Source organism: Rissa tridactyla, chromosome 1, assembly GCF_028500815.1.
Source record: "Rissa tridactyla isolate bRisTri1 chromosome 1, bRisTri1.patW.cur.20221130, whole genome shotgun sequence".
NCBI classification, from domain to species: Eukaryota; Metazoa; Chordata; class Aves; order Charadriiformes; family Laridae; genus Rissa; species Rissa tridactyla.
Genome location: NC_071466.1, coordinates 128,077,718 through 128,094,868, shown reverse-complemented (window position 1 = coordinate 128,094,868; position 17,151 = coordinate 128,077,718). Strand labels below are relative to the sequence as shown.

The window sequence follows — 17,151 nt, the reverse complement described above, 5'->3', positions numbered from 1 at the left end:
GTTTATTCCTGTGGAAGTAAAGTCCCCTGAGTATTTAAGAGCTGTTGTAGAGTCAGAGGACCCTTGAAAGGCTAATAGCATAAACCATACACCGTTGTATTTTCATGTTAGAAGTGTAAATCTACTTGAGACATAATCATAACCTCTGTTGAATTTCACCATGTCAGATGGCTGGCCTTCTGATGAATTGGGGAGCTGGAAAGTCAGAAAGCTTGCATTTTGCTCCTGTTTCTGCTGCTCTCTTTGTAACCCTTCTAAATTGCATTATGTTGCTCTGCTTTAGTGTTTCTCAATGGTAAAGTCGAGGGGGGCGGGGGGGAAGTAACGATATGGACCTAATGCAAGGGGGAGGGGAGGGATGTTTGTAAGGCAAATGTAGTGTTTGCAAAGTGCTTTGATATCTCTGGTTTAAAGAAGTTATAAAAGTGCAGTGTACTGTGGGGAGTTATCTGTGTTATTAAGAAGCATCAACAAATCTTGTGATATTGTGTAAATTAGTGCAAGATATCACCAAAATAGTTTGTGTATTCCTAAAAAGTGGAATAAGTGGATGGAGAAAACTCAGTTGCCTTGACATAAGGCTAATGGGTTAGGAACAAGTGAAGAAACCCCAGTAAAGAAATCTGTGCCTCCTGCGCTTTAAGAAGCAAGTCTCAAGCGAATAGAGTATTCATTTGCTTCTATGGCAGAAAGTCATTGCTTCATAGCCTCTTCTGCATCTTCTTGAGGACCTCGTCTTCAGAGGTGCAGGCTAACTGCTGCTCAGCTCTGTAGAAGCTGAGTCTGCTCATTGGCATTCACAGAACTGGGAGCTGGTGGGGAATTAATAACAAAAAGATTTTAAACGTTCAGCCTGACCTTTTAAAGTTACTGACCTGCATTCAGGTTACAAATACACAGCAATTTTCTCTTGAGCTGCAAAGACTCTAAATGTTAAATCAGTAACTGGATCAGACTAGCAGCCCTTCTGCTCTCTGTTCGCTCGTGCCCAGCTGCCATGACTGGAGTAAAGGAACAAGAAAACTATCTAAACACGTCCATATCTTACTGTGACACAAGTACTTGTAAGAAGCCCCACTGACATAAACTAACACAAAGTGACACTTTGTTTAAAAAGTTGTTTTGAATGTCTTCTCCCATTGATCTTCTGCAAGGGAGATAAATAAACACTGTGTGTGGTGCAGCCAGGCTGAGTATTTTTGCTCCTACGAGTGTTTATACGTTCTCTGGTGGTTGGTTGTATTGCTGTTTGTTGACTGTAAATTCCAGACCTGTGTGTTTGTAATGTATACATTTGCAGGAGCGGTGCAGTTTTGGGAGTATGGTCAGGGTAGTGCTTTTTATGAGCACAACCAGATGAATAGTGGGTGGGGTTTTTTTCCTCCTTCCAGAGTCGTGAATTAGTCTTTGTGCTCCCAGTGGAAGAGAGGGCTGCGGTGGCAGGAGCTTTAGTTAAGCAGGACCTTCCGTGCCCAGATTAACGCAGGTAGGTGCGTGAAGAAAGCCATGTAGGACTTGTCTGATAGGAATCAAGTTAGTTTAGCTTTTTCATCTAATTAAGAAACAGGTCTGTTGAGCTTTCAGTTTGTTTGGTGATGATGAGGATGATGCATGTTTTCTCTCGGGTGGAAGTGACTGAAGTTGTTACAGATGACAAAATGCCTGGTGGCAGAGACCCGTCCTGCTCTTCTGTTCCTGTTTCACAGTTCTCTCCCTTGTCTTTGAACAAGATCTTCCCTTTTTCATTTACTGTTGTCAGCATCTCAATCCCTAGGACGATGGGAGTGTGTAGAAGATTTTGGGAACTGATGCAGGCACTACTTCTTCGTCCACCAAACTCAATGGATGTAGCTTCCTAAACATAATGTTACATGTAGTAAGAGTTCAGCTTAATCAGTCACCATTCCTCCTATTAGGTAGAATTTTCCTTGAACCTGTGCTGTCATGTTTGTGCAAGTTAAAATTACGTGTTTCTGATGTTCCGAATTATTTAAAGCCTGCCTAGTGTTTTCCTTTTTGCTCTGTCTGATGCACGTTATCTACATTTATTAGATGCAGGTTTCACTGTCTTGCAGTTACTGTTACAACAACCTCTTTCATTTGCTTGTAAGTTTTACTGAATTTTAACCATTGGTAGTTTTATTAGCTTTAAAAATAACTTTTGGGGAGACCTTCTTCTGCTGTGGGTGTGCTGTTTATAAATCTGATGCTAGAGGAAAATATTTGATTTTGCCCATGCTAAAATATTCTGATAACATCATCTTTCATGGTTTGGAATAATGCTTTGAAGAAAATCAACTGAATGACCTTTGTGGCAGGGAGGTATTTTTTCTTTTTATTCTTGTGCATTCACTTGTGCATCCCGACGATAGCTGTTCCGTGAAAATAAGGAGGACCTACTGCCAATATCAGCTTCTTAACAAACTCAAAAGGCAGAGGTCTGTCTGGTGGGCCTGAAGGTTGCCATACTGTTGATGACGGCAAAGGACTGATATGTTGGTGTGTAGTAGATTCTCTTTTTCACTTGGCTATTTGAAAATCCAGGGAATTAAATACACTAAAAAAGGTGAAAGAATATTTTGCTTATCTGAAGTCAAATTCATGGATACTAGAATTAAAGTTGACAGAGCAGCCTTAATTCAACTTCCCTGTGTTTTTCCAATTTTTAATTATGTGATCACATGCTGTTTTCTGTGGGAACCATTCTTCTCATAGTACACCTAATGGACTGGTCTGAGGTTGAATAGAGGTTCTTTAGTAAGAGGCTGTTTTCTTTAAGATCAATTGCCTCACTTACTGCAAACACTGGAAAATGTTTAATATATGAGGCAGGAGATAGCGGAAAAAGAAAGGGTGCTCTTATTCTCAAGATTACGGTGAGAGCATGTGCGTGCTTAAAGCAAAAAATGTGCTTGAATTGAGTTGCTTGTAAAATCAGACATCTTCAGGTGGGTTACAAAGAAAGCTACTATTTCTGCTTTCTCTTACCAGTTCACTTACTCCTTTTTAACCCTTCACTATTTCTACCTTTTAAAACATTCTGTTCATTTTCCTTTAAAGAAGAAATAAAGTCAGTACAAGTATTAACAGACAACCCTGGTCTTGCCTTCTTACTCATCACTTTGCTGGTATACAAAAGACCCTTTTTTTCATGGTGAGGTTTTTTGTGTGTGTGGTTTTTGTTGTTTTTTTTTCTTCCCCATAAAATAGCAATTTCCAGGATTTTGACTTTCAGTTGGTAGGAAGTGCACTATGTTCCACACTATTCATTGACAAAAGTGCACACAACTCTTTCTGACACTTTGACAGTTTAGTTGGAGATACTGCTCTTAGTAGAATGTGTCTGTCTGTAGCCAGGTCCATTTTCTAAGCACTGGGAATTCAGCTGTTTTCTCGTGAATTCTTCTTTTCATATTTTATTACTACGGCAAGAACACAAAGAGTGCTTGTTTCTTTCTTTCTCTCTCTCTTTTTTTTTTTTTTCTCTCCAGTTGACACAATCAGTATTATTTGAAGGAAAAAATTACACACAGAATGGGAAATAGGGTGGGAAAATGTAATAGGATCTGCAAATCTTTTCTGTCTTGTCTGAGTAAATGAGAGCTGATGAGAGATGCAGCACAATGAGGGCTAGGGAATGCTAGCTGAACTGGTATATAAAGATTGTTTCATTTTGCTTCGTTTCATTTTACTGTATTGAATTTGAAAGGGAAAATTGCAGCGGACTTGAAAGTTTGCTGTGGAAACACCTTGGGTTGCCGTACCCTTGACGTGAACCTGGGCAAACATGAAGAGGAACGTTAAATGAAGTGGTGTATGAATTGTGTAGGTGTGCTTCTGAAGCTACTTTTTGAAGAGTGCCCTTTCACAAAGAGTGGCCCTGCCTCTAGGGTTATTCTGCTGCTTCTGATTTTAATCTCTTTTATTGTCCACTTAAGTTACCAATTTCAGAAGGGTGTCACTATGGTCTTGGGGTTTTTTTTGAGAGAAAACCATACTGATTTTCAGGCATACATTTTGCAGGATTATGTAGCAACATCAGACTTTCAAGAAGACTGGAAGGAGATTATTTCTTCCCCCGTTTATGCCCACTCTAAAGGCTCATCTCACCTTTTCAAATGAGTATAATGCAGGCTAGGACAGAACTTAGGGGAACTTGGTCCTAGGTAGGATACAACTGCATCAGTGCACTCATCAGTAGACAATTTTACCTTGTGTGTTACAAGGTGTAGTGCTTTTATCCAACTGGAGTGACTGCACATCGCTTGCTGGAAGGCGGAGCTGTAGGTAAAATCAGGTGTGAGTCAGTTTAATCTGAAAAGATGTTTTGGGTTTTTTTTTGCAAATTATTATGCTGTTTTAGGCATGGATAATTCCCCAAAAATGGGGAAGATAGGATTTATTTTTTTTTTCCTAAGTCAGTCATGGAGGTCTGAAATAATGCAGCATGAACAGCAAACATTCCTGCATAAAATCTCTGGCAGCACAGATTATAAGATTTGAGACTCCTGTAGCAGCCACCACTCTTGGGAGATATCTTTGATGATAAAAAGAGCAAAATTTTTTTCAAATCTAAATAAGCAAATTTTAGTGTTCAGAAATAAGATTCAACATCCTGTCTCAAGGCCAGCTGGTGCGATCCCAAGGTAGGCTCATGTCATGAGCAGATTTAAGACCCTTCCCTTGGAAAAGTTTTTTTAACTTCTGGATTTTTATGAGATAGGCATGCTTGGCAAGAATTTACTGGCAAGCAGCTTGCTTTGTACACTCATTCCCTTACCAAAGTCCCTCAAACTGAAGAGGCTGGGGTGGGGTTGGTGGGTATGGGAAGAAAAATGAAGGGGGATGGTTTTGCTTTTCTGCAAGCAAAAGGATGGTTTAATGGCATTGTGTAATATAGCTCTTCTGCCCCTCTGAGGGTAAGGGAGAGATTGGGTAATTTTTTAATTCCCCCTTTCCTGCCCCCAACCATTGGTGGAGAACACCCCTCCCTCTTAATGGAGACCTGGCGAATGCAAGGGTATCCACAGGGAAGTGAGTGTCCCTGGATGTGACTCGTTCCAACGAGCATCTCTTGAGCACGGTATCTAAAATCTGGATGTCGCTCTGTGCCATGGATTCATGTTTCTAGTTTAATCACAATCCACTTTTTCCCCGGCTGTGTTCGTTTGGGTTTTTTTCGCCCCAGGTAAACTCCATAGGCTCAGAGAGGTAAATCTTGGATAACAGAAGAAAAGTGAAGAAAACAAAAGTTCTTCTTTACCCTCTAGGAGTGGGTAGCACATAGAAGAGGGAAGCAGTGTTCCAGGTATGACGAGTAGATGTAATGGCTACAACAGCATTAAGAACAGATCTGAGAATTTAAAAGCTGGTTGAAGTCCAGAACGAGTTGGGGTTTTGGGAGGTGGGGTAAGAAAGAATGCTGAATGGCAACCAGTCTTTTCTGCAAATTATTTTAGTCTAAGTCTTTATGCTGTGCAGTCTGAATAGCTATCCTATCTCGTATACAATAGTAATTCAAGGAATATTCTTTTTAGCAGAATAAACAAGTTTTTGCTGCTTGACATGTGAAATGCTTGTACTAGTAAATTCCACAGACAGCTGCTTCCCCCCCAATATTGTTTTGTCTGATTATACAACCTTCAAAGTTTAAAATTGACTGGTTTACTGTAAGAAGCATTAAGTAAATGCAATCTCTCTATTTTTAATAACAGTAGCTCAAATTTCATGTGAGATCACACTAGTCCTCCAGTGTAATTAAGTTTATGGTTTTCTTGTGCACTTCAAATGCCTGTGATGTGCAGTTAATAGTATTTTTCAGACAAGTATTAGGACACCTCAGCAGTGATGCCAATGTGGGCTGGTGTCTATCAGCAGTGCAGACACCACAAAGTAATGGAAATTGCAAGACACTCTGCTATAATTTGTCTAAAAATATGCATGACAGCAAAGCTTTTTTACCTGAGTTTAGAAAGTGATAAGGCTCTGAATTAGAGTGAAGGTTCATAAATGAATAGGGCATGAAAGAAGATTTTAAAGTTTGGCTCTAAGTCCGGTGTGTATTTAGAGTGAAGTATGGCTTAATATCGGAGATCTTCTGCATCTTGGGTTTTCTATCACGACTGTACCTTGAATCTGGTTAACTGTAAGCTGATACAAGGCTGCATAAGGGAGTTTTGGAGAAAAGCTTTGGATGAATTTATGTATAAGTTGTATAATACACATATGTGTATATATATACAGACATGTTGTTTGTTTGTTTAAAGAGATCGTGATTTTTCAATACAAGAACATTCTTTTTTATTTCTAAGGAAAGAAAATTACACTAAAGGTGCCGTACAATTTCAATGAAATGGCCTGAAATTATTGAAACAAAGTATTTCATTTAATTTAAACTGGTGGAGATCTTTTATCTCAAAGAAATTTTGATTTTCAAATGTTTTGAAGATGAAGGCCAAAACTTTGAATTCACGAGGAGGAAGAATATTTCAGACTTGGCTTCATCCAACATGCTTGTTGAACACTGCAAGTTACAATTACCCTTACCTAGGTTTGGATGTAGAGCTGGATCTACGTTTGCAGTGTGTGTGTCACAGCTCTGTAAATCAGAACAGGATCTGATTATTCTGGTATCTTGGAATGTCTGGGCCTGAGTCTGTGGCACCAAGATTTTGGCAGTCTTGAGATTCAGCTTGGTTGTGTATAGAAGTGTTGGAAATGAGCCCGTAATCCCTTTCTGAAACAATCCCCTCTGATACATAAGGGCTATAAGAAGTATCAACAGTAATGGTAAAGTTCTCACATGTCAAAAAAACCTCTTCTCCTCTAGAAAGCTGAAGTAGAGCTTCCTTTATGTAAGTACTTAGGGAAACAGTAAAGACCAATAGGTAATATGTGGGGCAGCTTCTCAGTGACCTTCTTTTAAGCTCATGAGCTAACTCCTGTGCAGTGCTTAGCTGTGTTGTGGGAACAGCAGATCTGGAAAATCTCTGGCAGGTAACCGTAAACTAGCCTTTCCCTTCCTTTCTTAAAACAGCACATGCAAATGCTAACCAACTGTTTATTTTGTTCGTGCAAATTTTTGCCCATGCAAATTTAGGCTGCAGGTTTCCTTCGTTACACATAAAGAGGTTGGAATGTCCTTTTGAGTGGGAGATAATAACAAGGGTAGTTTAATAGCACCATCTTCTTTTGTTTTGTCCTTAATCAAACGAGCATCGCACAGACTTCAGGGAGACCACTGCATCAGTGAGGACTCCAGGATTTGACCCCACAGGTATTAAGTCATAGCAGCCCTACGGGGAGCTTTCTTTGTGTGCTATCTGCCTTTCAGGGGGACTGATGGGGGCAGGAAGCGGAGCGGTTGGGACAGGCTATGGGGAGAACCTGCAGTGGCGTCAACTGTCCATCACTGGCTGGAAACTCCTAGTTGACATTTGAGAGAACATCCTTTATATGAGGAAGCGAAGAGTAAATAGAAATTAAAACAAAAGGGTTGAAAATAGAGCTGTAATCATTCTAGCCCAGTATCTCAAGAAGCCAGGGACATTTTTTCATACTGAATTTGGGGCAGATATTGCAGCAAGTGCCACGATAGCGGGGTCTTCCCCCCACTCCCTCCTCCCCTTCCATTAAATCTCCATTTGGAAGGTGGATGGTGCTGACTCATAAATTAAATTGGAGTAATACATACAGTGTATATATATTTCTGTCACTTTGTCTCAAATTAAACACGAACCTTCTCCCCTGACAAGATGATAGAAAAGTTAATTGCTCGCCCTGGCTTTAAATTGGAATTTGAATTTGCAAAATGCTAAAGGTTTATGAGATCTAAATCATGAGGAGCTTAAATTACATTCCTGTGATAAAATATTAATAAATCAATTAAAACATAAGCCGAGTATAATATTACTTTTTTTGTAGGAACCTTGAACACAATAATTCATTAGAGTGTGCAGTAACAATTATTGTATCTTTTTTAATTTTCTTTTTTATTAGTTTCTTTTTTTTTTTAAACTGGGGAAAAGGCAACATCAGATGGGAACACACCACACAATGGTGAAATATTATCCTGGTACCAAATCTAGTCATCTCCTAGTAACGATGCACATACATGCAAATGCATCTGAGCACCCCTAGCTGCACACATCGCATAGTGGCTCCAGTATAACAAGATGCATTCCCTGAAAGCTGGGGGCTGTTTCCCCCCTTTCTGCCACGGGAAAGAAGGGCAGTAGCACAGGAAGAAGTGAAGTAATCTCACTGCTACTGCTTTATTTTTCCTTTTTTCCATGACATATTATTCTTTTCTTATTCTCCTTCTGTTCTCCTTTCCCTTTCTGGGTACAAGATTGGTATGATTTCAGTATCAAAATTATCAAAAATCTACAGACCTTTCTGTAAAGCTGGCCCAAGTTTTGTGTTGGGGAAACCTAGGCTAGAATTGGACTTCTTTACTAGATTTTTCAATTATGTTGTGAACAACTCTCACAGCTCTAATCTTTACATAACCCATTTCTGTGCACTATATAAAGAGCACTTCAGGCACAGTATGAAACTTAGTTATTATTTGAGGAAGGAGGTGTTATGCTAGCTCAGCATGCATTTCTTATATGCAAACATTAATACACAAGGAATGCAATTATTCCATATACCTGCACACCTCCAGTGCCTGTGAAAGTGCAGATTCCTTCATCAAGTGCTTTTTACCTTCTGCGAAGTGACTGGACTGCATGTCTGATACAGCTATGCTTGGTAATGGGTCTAATTGCTATTATTACATTATTTGTGTTGAATTCCTGAAACGTTATTTAGTACAAATTACATGTTAGTGCCAAATTGGCGGTTCTGGGGACTACAGTCTGCTCTGTGTATCCATAGCGTAGGTACCCCAGCCGACTATGCTCTGCCCACCCTCCCTTGCAACCCCAGAGTCCTGCACAGCCATCGCTTCTGCTAGTGGTGAAGGATCTACTGCGTACTCTTTATTTTTGCTAGTTGCAGGCAAGGCCACTGCTTGTCGTGCCCGCTCCTCCTGCAGCTCATCTGTGCTGCAGCCAAGGGATTTTTGACTAAACTAGGGAATTTTAATAGAAGCCCAAATCGGGTCCCCCTCTAAGGGGATGAGCGGCCAGTAGAGGAGGGGACTGTGGGCGGTAGGCGGCAGGGAAGGGGTGCGCAGCTGCTGCTCCCCCCCTCCGCCTGCTAGCAGCCTGCAGCCATCTCGCTCGCAGACGTACGGGGCAGCTGCCGTTGGCCAGCTGAAAGCAGTTAGGGCCAGAGTCAGCTTTGGAAAACAGTGAGAAGAGATCCAGGAGCAGGTGGTGGTTTGTGCATCTAACCACCTGTCTGAGTGACGCTTTCCTGCGCTGCCCAGAAGCTATGGCAGGCTCCAGCTTTTTTCCCTGGGCATGGGATCCCTCATGATGCTCTGGGGTCTCCCCATGGTGAGACCATAACCAGTGGATTCAAGGATCCTGCTTTGCTGTGCTCCTGGCTGTCCGAACTTGGGAGTGACTTCACCTTACAATTACACTTCATTTTCCACAGGCTTTTCCGCTTGCTGTCCCTCTGCTGATGAGACCGGTCAGGGTCTGTTGTAGTGATGCAGAATATAATACAACTTTGTGTTTCTAAGCACATGTCAGTACTGCTAAGCTCTTCATCAATATTAAAGAATCATTTGTTACTTTTTACATGCATTGCTGTTCATTATCCTCTTTTTAAGGAGGATGTGGGAAAGTCACTTTCCACTAGCTCTTAGAGTTGTGCAGCAAGCCAGTGGTGGAGATTCAAGTAGACTACTTGTCTTCCAACAGCCCACCCTTGCATGAACCTCACCAGAACTGGAGAAACACCAAAGATGACCCCTGTGTATTGGGAAGTAGAAGATCATTGTTGAGCTTTTTTTTTATACAGACTGAGAAGCAGCTATCAGATGCAACTAGCTTCCTGTGGCTACCAAAATGAGTTAGCATTTAAACCAATGAGCTAAAACTGAAGGCTTCATATCACCAGGATGGTCTTACCTTCCTTTATTATGATTTTTAATAGCAATAGATTGTTAAGGGTTGACCCAATGTTGTTTATTCATGGCACTTGATAATTGCATTTACTCAATAGATTGATACTTCATAAATTCTGTTTTAGAGTGTGACTGAATCTTTGTGAGCATTCCTGTAAATAAGTTTTAAAAATTGGATTAGTTGAAGTTTGTGTGTGTATAGGGAGGTGTTCCAGATTTTTTTTTTTTTGTGTACAGGAATGACTTCCAGCAGAAGCTAAGAAAACTTCTAATGCCAAGTTCTTTGTCAGTGACGTCTTTTTGCGAATCATAGCAGTTACAGTGGGGAAGGGCTTTTTCTATGGCACGCTCTCCTTGCTGGGGGGGAAAGTAGACTATACGCACAAGAACATCGTTGCCTCCTGCCGCTGCCCTCCCCAGAGCTGGAAATTTATTTTAGCTCTGGGTTGACATGAGGTGCTTGAGGTGGTGAGTTGAGACTTGTGTATTGGCTTATAAAAAATGGAGAGGGGGGGCATGGACTGGCCAATGCCAGTACAGGTGGTACTCTACAGCTTTGAGGATCGTCTTCTCCAAAACCTTTCCTTCCCTGTCCTGCATGGGGACCACCATCCCGTCTTTACCCCTGCCCCAGGGAGGCAGCCTGCAGATGGATAGACGGGCAGACACTGCGGTAAGGATTTCCATGTCTGCTGGGGGCACTGAGGTTCTCGCCGACGATGGTAAACATGATTTGGCTCCTGCGCTCTCGTAATCAGGCTTACTCGCACTGAAACAGAGATTGCTCTATTGCAGTGCCAGGCCTCTAGCAATACCAACTGTTAAATAATAAACAGGCCCTGGTTGTTGGCAGCAGCTCCCCGGCCCCCCCCGCCCCTGCCAACATGCAGTACCCATTTTCTGGGTTTACCTGCCCGCGTGTGCTCTAAAGCACAGACCAGCGCCTGTGTTCGGTGGAGGTAGAGGCAGCACGGAGACATCAGTCTCTGTCTAATCTGCTTAGTTTATTATTCTCCTAGGACCTGGGGTGATATAGCAAACATGCAGTGCTTTGGCAGCACGAACAATGGCTGTGCTGTCGTTCTAGATAATATTACAGACTTTTGCCTAATGCATGGGATATTTTTTTTCCTCTGTTCATCTGCCCATTCTTTAAGGCCTTCTTTTCTTTTCCTTCTTTTTCTCCTTTTTTTGGAGGGGTAGGGGTAGCTGCTGGGAGGGAATAGTTCCTCCTTAATGAGCTCTGTTTTTTCCTGCAAATTAAAAAAAAAAAAAAAAGTAAGTACCATGTTTAACTGGTTTGTTCTCCTGGTGGCAGAATAGAATTTATTGTTTTTCTGCATTAAGAAGAATTACCACGCCTTTTTTTCTGTAGTTTATGGTTAGAATGGGCATTGGAATGAAGAGCAATTTTTTTAGTGAATGAACAGACTCCATTATTAAGTCACTCCACCAGTGGGGGAAAAAATACTGCAGCAAATAAGCCCCCATTCTTATCTCCGTTTTGGCCACTTCTGTAGTTTTCGTTTAATTTCCTTATTACTGTGTACACTGTACACATGTGGAAAACAGTGTGTCTTGTTTTATGCAGAAGTTCAAGAGCTTGGAGATAAGTTAGGAAAAATATTGTGATATTGCAAAGAAGAAGAGATTATACTGCAGAGTTAAAATGTAACTGCATGAATAGACTGGAGTGTACATATTAATTTCCCTTTCGTTCTCTAAAACCTTGAGTGTAACACAAGCCAGAATTTTTACTTGGTGGGATAATTATTTTATTTTTTTTTTTAAAAACTCGTATATGAAATGAATTTTAAACAAAGTTTTTCCTTTTCCATTCCATGCAGTTAAAAAGTCCTATATTTGTGGTCAACTAAACTCTACCTGGTATAGACCATCTTTGTTCATCTGTGAGAGAATTTCCTGAGCTGTGGGTTAACCGTGGCATGGATGCTTAGAAAAATCTTCGTGTTTTCAACAAATACAGCCCTATAAAAAGTGAGGCGTTTTCCAGTGTTCTGGGGAGAATTCTGTCATAAAATTTCCTATCAGCTCTACTTAAAACTCCACCCTGCATCATAATTATGGCAGGTGCAAATATAAGGAAGCAAATGTAATTAGTAATCAGACCTGGGAGCACTGCCCTGTCACTAGCTTTTCATTTCCTCTATGCAGCTTTGCCATTACAGGTCTGAGAACCCTTTAAAGCCCTTGCATAATTAGTGTTTACTGTTTAAACTAAGAAACACAAGATAGTGAGGTCTGGGGCTCACTGATACTGTTTCCTTTTAAAATAGATTGCGTAATATACGTATATCTCTCCATTTTCAATAAGTGAGTCAAGTTAAATGCTCCAGAACAAGGTGGGAAAACTTTGGTTGTCTAAATCTTTGGGCCGAATCTCATCATGTGGGATTTTTAAAGCATCTAGATGACATTAGGAGACCAGCACTCTTTGCTTCCCATGGCATTTGTTTTCCTAGCATACTTGAGCACTTCTGAAAGTTCTTGTGTGTTTTTTTAATCATCCCTGAAGGCTTTGGCCTGAACAAGCATCTGGCATTTGACGCAGTCTGTGTTGAGACTGCAGCAATGACTTCTTCCCCTGTTTGTCGTCTACGTGAGCAGATCTCTACGGATGGTCTTTTGATTTATTCTTAATGTGAACAAGTTGGAGTTCAGTGCTTCTGAAGGTCTTCAAAATATGGGACAAGTGTCAGACAATGAACTGTTTGGTCAATGTGTTCTTTCTAAAAGTTGTAGAATTTACATAGTTCAATACATCTTTTTCTTTTTCTTTTTTTTTTTTTTTTTTTTATTTCGTAAGAATGTTGAAGTGATGCCAACAGATAATTTTCGGGAGGCTAGAACCAGGGCAGCTACAGGTATGCAGGGAGAGGCAGTGCACTCAGGAGATTAATGAAGTGCCTTTGCAGCTGCTATTGTAGAAGCTGGAAACCTTGTTTCATTAAGCAGAAAAATAAACTACAGAAACAGAAGACTCCCTCTCCTTCTTTCTAAAAGTGTTTCCTTTCTTAAAATGCACATTTTTAATCCAGTGGGAAGAGTCTTTTCTTACTGCTGACATACTCCTTAAATCATATTGTTTTCAGGCAGTAGGTAGAGTGTGTAGATGAGTGACATTTGCTTGTAACTGTAACTAAAACATAGTTTTAGTGACATCAAAAAAATTATTGCATTTATAAGCTGATCCATTTACAGCATGTAGAAGGAAAATTCAAAGCTAGAGTTGGCAATGAAAAACATCTCTTTATCTCTTTAAGTTCCTGCAGGCGTGCCATCTTGGAGTGTGATTTATTTTGCTAAGAGTTGTCTGGTCAGTGCTTAGTCAAGAGAATCACCAGGAAGAACTGGAGGGAGATGTGGGAGCGATTCAGTAGGTGGTGCTGTTCCCTAGAAGCCAGCTCTGATGCTATGCCCAGCAGGGTATTTGGGGGGGTATTTATTTCTACAGGTCTAGCTTTCAGGTAGGACTTAAAAATCTATTTGTTGTGGATAGCATTCCTCCAGGTAGCGCCAGACTTGGTTTCCAGCACAAGGTGAAGTTGAATCCAGAAGCAGACTCAGAGAGGACTGCAAACATTCCAGCACTGGGAGTTGTTTGAATGTGAGCTCTGGATGGTGGCTCTCCACTGAGCTACACTCTGGTGAAACACAGTCACTTAACTAACAAACAAGGCAACGCATTTTTTCAGAGGATGTGAGTGGTGTCTTTCTAAGCTGCCTCCAGACTTCGGAACTCTTCTCAGAAATCTTCAGAGGCAGCAAGACCTGTTGTGCTGTGCAGCATGTATGTGCATCTTTTGTGGGAGAACTGCTTGTTACGGTCACTCAGAAGGTAGACCGTTCTATTTAATTCTGCAGGCTGCACATAAAATAGAACATCAGAAATTTCCTTTCATATGATTTGAGGTCAGAAAGGACTGTCAGATCACCTAGTTTGATCTTCTGTGTGCCACCAGCTATTAGATTTGTCTAGCCATCCCTGTTTTGAACCCAGTTAGGCAGTCAGCATCTCTCCATCTTGAAACCATTAGGAGGTTAAAGCTCCTCCCTTCCATTGGTAGTTTTGTTCCAACGGTTAAGTCCCTTGCTGTTTGAAAATGTGGGATTCGTTTCTAGTTTGATTTGACTTTTCTTTCTTTCTTTCTTGGCTTCATGTTCCAGACTTTGGTTCTTGTTATGCCTTTCTTCACCCAATTGAAGATCCCTTTAGAAAACAATGCAATAAAGAAAAGTAAAAACGGCTTCCCAAGCCTGTCCGCTACCTCCTGTTTATGCCTCCAGGGGTTGCGTTAGCCATCTTTGCCACATTGCACTGGGTGTTCATGTTCAGTTGTTTATTTGTTATGAACTCTAAGTCGTTTTCAGAACCGCTGTTTTCCAGGGTGTAGCACATGCCACATGCACCCATGCCCAATCACGTGGATACAGTGTTTGTTCCTTTTTCTTAAAGGTATGCCATACTAAAAAGTTTTTTGAAAAAAGTTATTTGAAAGAACAGAAGCTTGTGCAAATATCTGATTCTCCCCATCTGTTGATACCCTGTTCTCCTGATCTTTTATCAGTCTTTCCATCACCTGGAAATTTTTATCAGCAGTGATTTTATAGCTTATGAGTCATTGATCAAAATGCTGAATAGTGTTGATGTTATTACTAATTTTACCTGCATCTTACTAGAAATACCTGTGTTTGAAGACCTCTTGAAGCATGTAGAAGGAAAATTCAAAGCTGGAGTTGGCAATGGAAAACATCTCTTATCTCTTTAAGTTCCTGCAGGTGTGCCATCTTGGAGTGTGATTTATTTTGCTAAGAGTTGTCTGGTCAGTGCTTGGTCAAGAGAATCTTGACCTTCTACATGCTTGAAGACTTATGGAAGACCCTCAGAAAAATGTTATGTACATTTTTCCGTAAGTTAGCTGTTCAACATGAGCCTTCATTGACAGAACTGGACTGCACTGTAGTGGCGCTAAGTCAAGTGCTTGTATAAGGTCTTAGGCTTAGAAAAGTTATATACTTACCAAAAAATGAAATCCAGTTTGTTTGACAAGACCTATTTTCCATAAAAACCATGTTAACTAGCATTAATTATTTTCCTTTATCAGTAAATTCAGCCTTAGCATGCATGGGTGCAACTTCACTGGTGTTGGTAGATTTGTACATTTTCCTCACAGTGTTTTTAATCAGCATGTATTACAACAAAAAAAAAAAAAAGGAATAAAGCAAAAATCAAGGCTAAGGGTACAGTAATGTAAAGAAGAGTACTTTAATTAATATTTGGAGAGCCAGCCTGGAATTTCTCTGTGTGGCTGTGGATGGAATGCACTGGTAAGTCCCAGTGACCATAAGCAGAGCGGACAGTGGGAAGGTCTCTAACTGGAATTTTAATCCATCAAGATGCTTCTGGGATTTCTTACAAAAGTTAATGTTGGATCTGAATTCATTTATCTTACATAAAGCATATGTATATACTCTGTGGGTATTGACGCAGTCGTCCCACAATCTTCTCTTGTTTGTACTAAAGCTCAAAGTAGAGCTTGGTTTTTCTCAGCTGGTCTGTTCTTTCATTTTCTAATGTTCACAATGGGAATCTAGAGGGGCAATCCTCAAAATACTGCAAAGTTGTAGGTGCACATGAGATGATGATGAAGCAGCTGTGCTGCTGTGGAAGCAGGAGGTTGATGACTCCTGTGAATATCTTGGTGTTCCTTTCAGATAGCTTGAGAAGTAATTTTCTTCCCTATCAGGCCTTGAGATGTTTTGCGCTTTGCATCCTATTTTGTCTAGTAAGCCTGAAATATTTACCACTTACGTTAGTCTCAACATGAAAAATGTTGAAGGGCTCTGCAAGCAAGATTCATAGACTACAACATCTGACTCTGTCTAGTGTACAGAAGTTTGCAAGATGTGGATGAGAGTTGTCTGTATAGAAATATTTTAGTTTGTATAAAATAAATGTGTATATTTTATTTTGTCTCTAGGGCATGGAGACTTGGCCAAAATTGGGCTGGCACGGATGGCAAAAAAAAATGAATTAGAGTATACAAAAATGACCTACTTTAAAAAAAAATTAAATTGGAAAAAAGAGTAATGGCTTGTAGCTATGGGATAATGGAATTTGGGACACTGGTGACTACACTTCATCCTAATCTTGCTTTTAATTGACAACAGACGTGTTTGTGCTTTATTATGGAAGGACTTTGTGATCAACGTACCTTTGCTGCATGAAACACTCATCCTTTTTATGATGCTGTTCAGAGCAGATAGTCCAGGATTCCAATGTCCAGATCCAGGATTTTCATTTGAATCCATCTGCACTGTATTCTGAGGGAAATTCACTCTTGTAATTAAAAAACAAAAAAACCCAAACCCCACCCAGTCTCTATCTCCCTCAAAAAATCCCCACTTTCTTTCAAAATACTTAAATTTCTGCCTATTCAAAGGATGACATCATGAAGGACAGTGTTAGGTTAATGCTATCCCTGTTGAAAATATCTGGGGTAGGAACTTTCTTTTTACATGGTGCAAAGGATTGTTGTTTCAGATCAGGCTCTCCGGGCATTATTGTTATACAAATATTTTAATTACCGTAATGTATGGGGTGGAGAAGTTGAAACAAAATTTCAGTGATTTCAGTGTTGTAATGACAGACAGAATTCATGAGTCTCAAAACCACTCTTTTAGCATTTACTTGTTCTGAAACTTAATGAAAGCATTGTGTTTTCAAGAGAATATTCCTATACAAGGAAGTTATTAGTGATAAACCATTTGAAATAGCGTTTTTTAAAGTTACTGTATTTTTTTCACCCACAAATTTATTATCATCTTTTCATTCTTCTTGATGAAAATGGCATTTTGTGCCTTATCAGTTTATCTATACATTCCATCCATAAGTCACTCTGTCTTAAAAGTTCATTGTAGATTTGGTGAGATACCATGTGCCTTGGGGAGCCTGAATGATTTATTAAAATCCCCACCCTTCATCCCCTTCCAAATACGACAGTCAGAATTCAAAGTGAGAATAATTACAGCTGTGCAGTTACGGCAGTTCTGAAAGACAGGGTAATATGAAGACTCCAGAGGAAATGTTAACAATTCTAATAGTT

General features: G+C 40.2%; 1 protein-coding gene across 24 annotated transcripts in view; it reads left to right on the top strand.

Moving 5' to 3' along the window:
* ZBTB20 (zinc finger and BTB domain containing 20) overlaps positions 1-17,151 on the top strand; it is a 487,506-nt gene that overhangs the window by 129,852 nt on the left and 340,503 nt on the right. The window contains exon 1 of one of the 24 annotated variants that reach the window (XM_054214065.1): positions 387-1,486. The exons of the other annotated variants lie outside the window; for them this stretch is intronic. The gene's annotated coding sequence lies outside the window, so the exon portion shown is untranslated. Of the gene's footprint in view, positions 1-386; positions 1,487-17,151 lie in introns of those variants that run through there. 24 annotated transcript variants of the gene reach the window in all.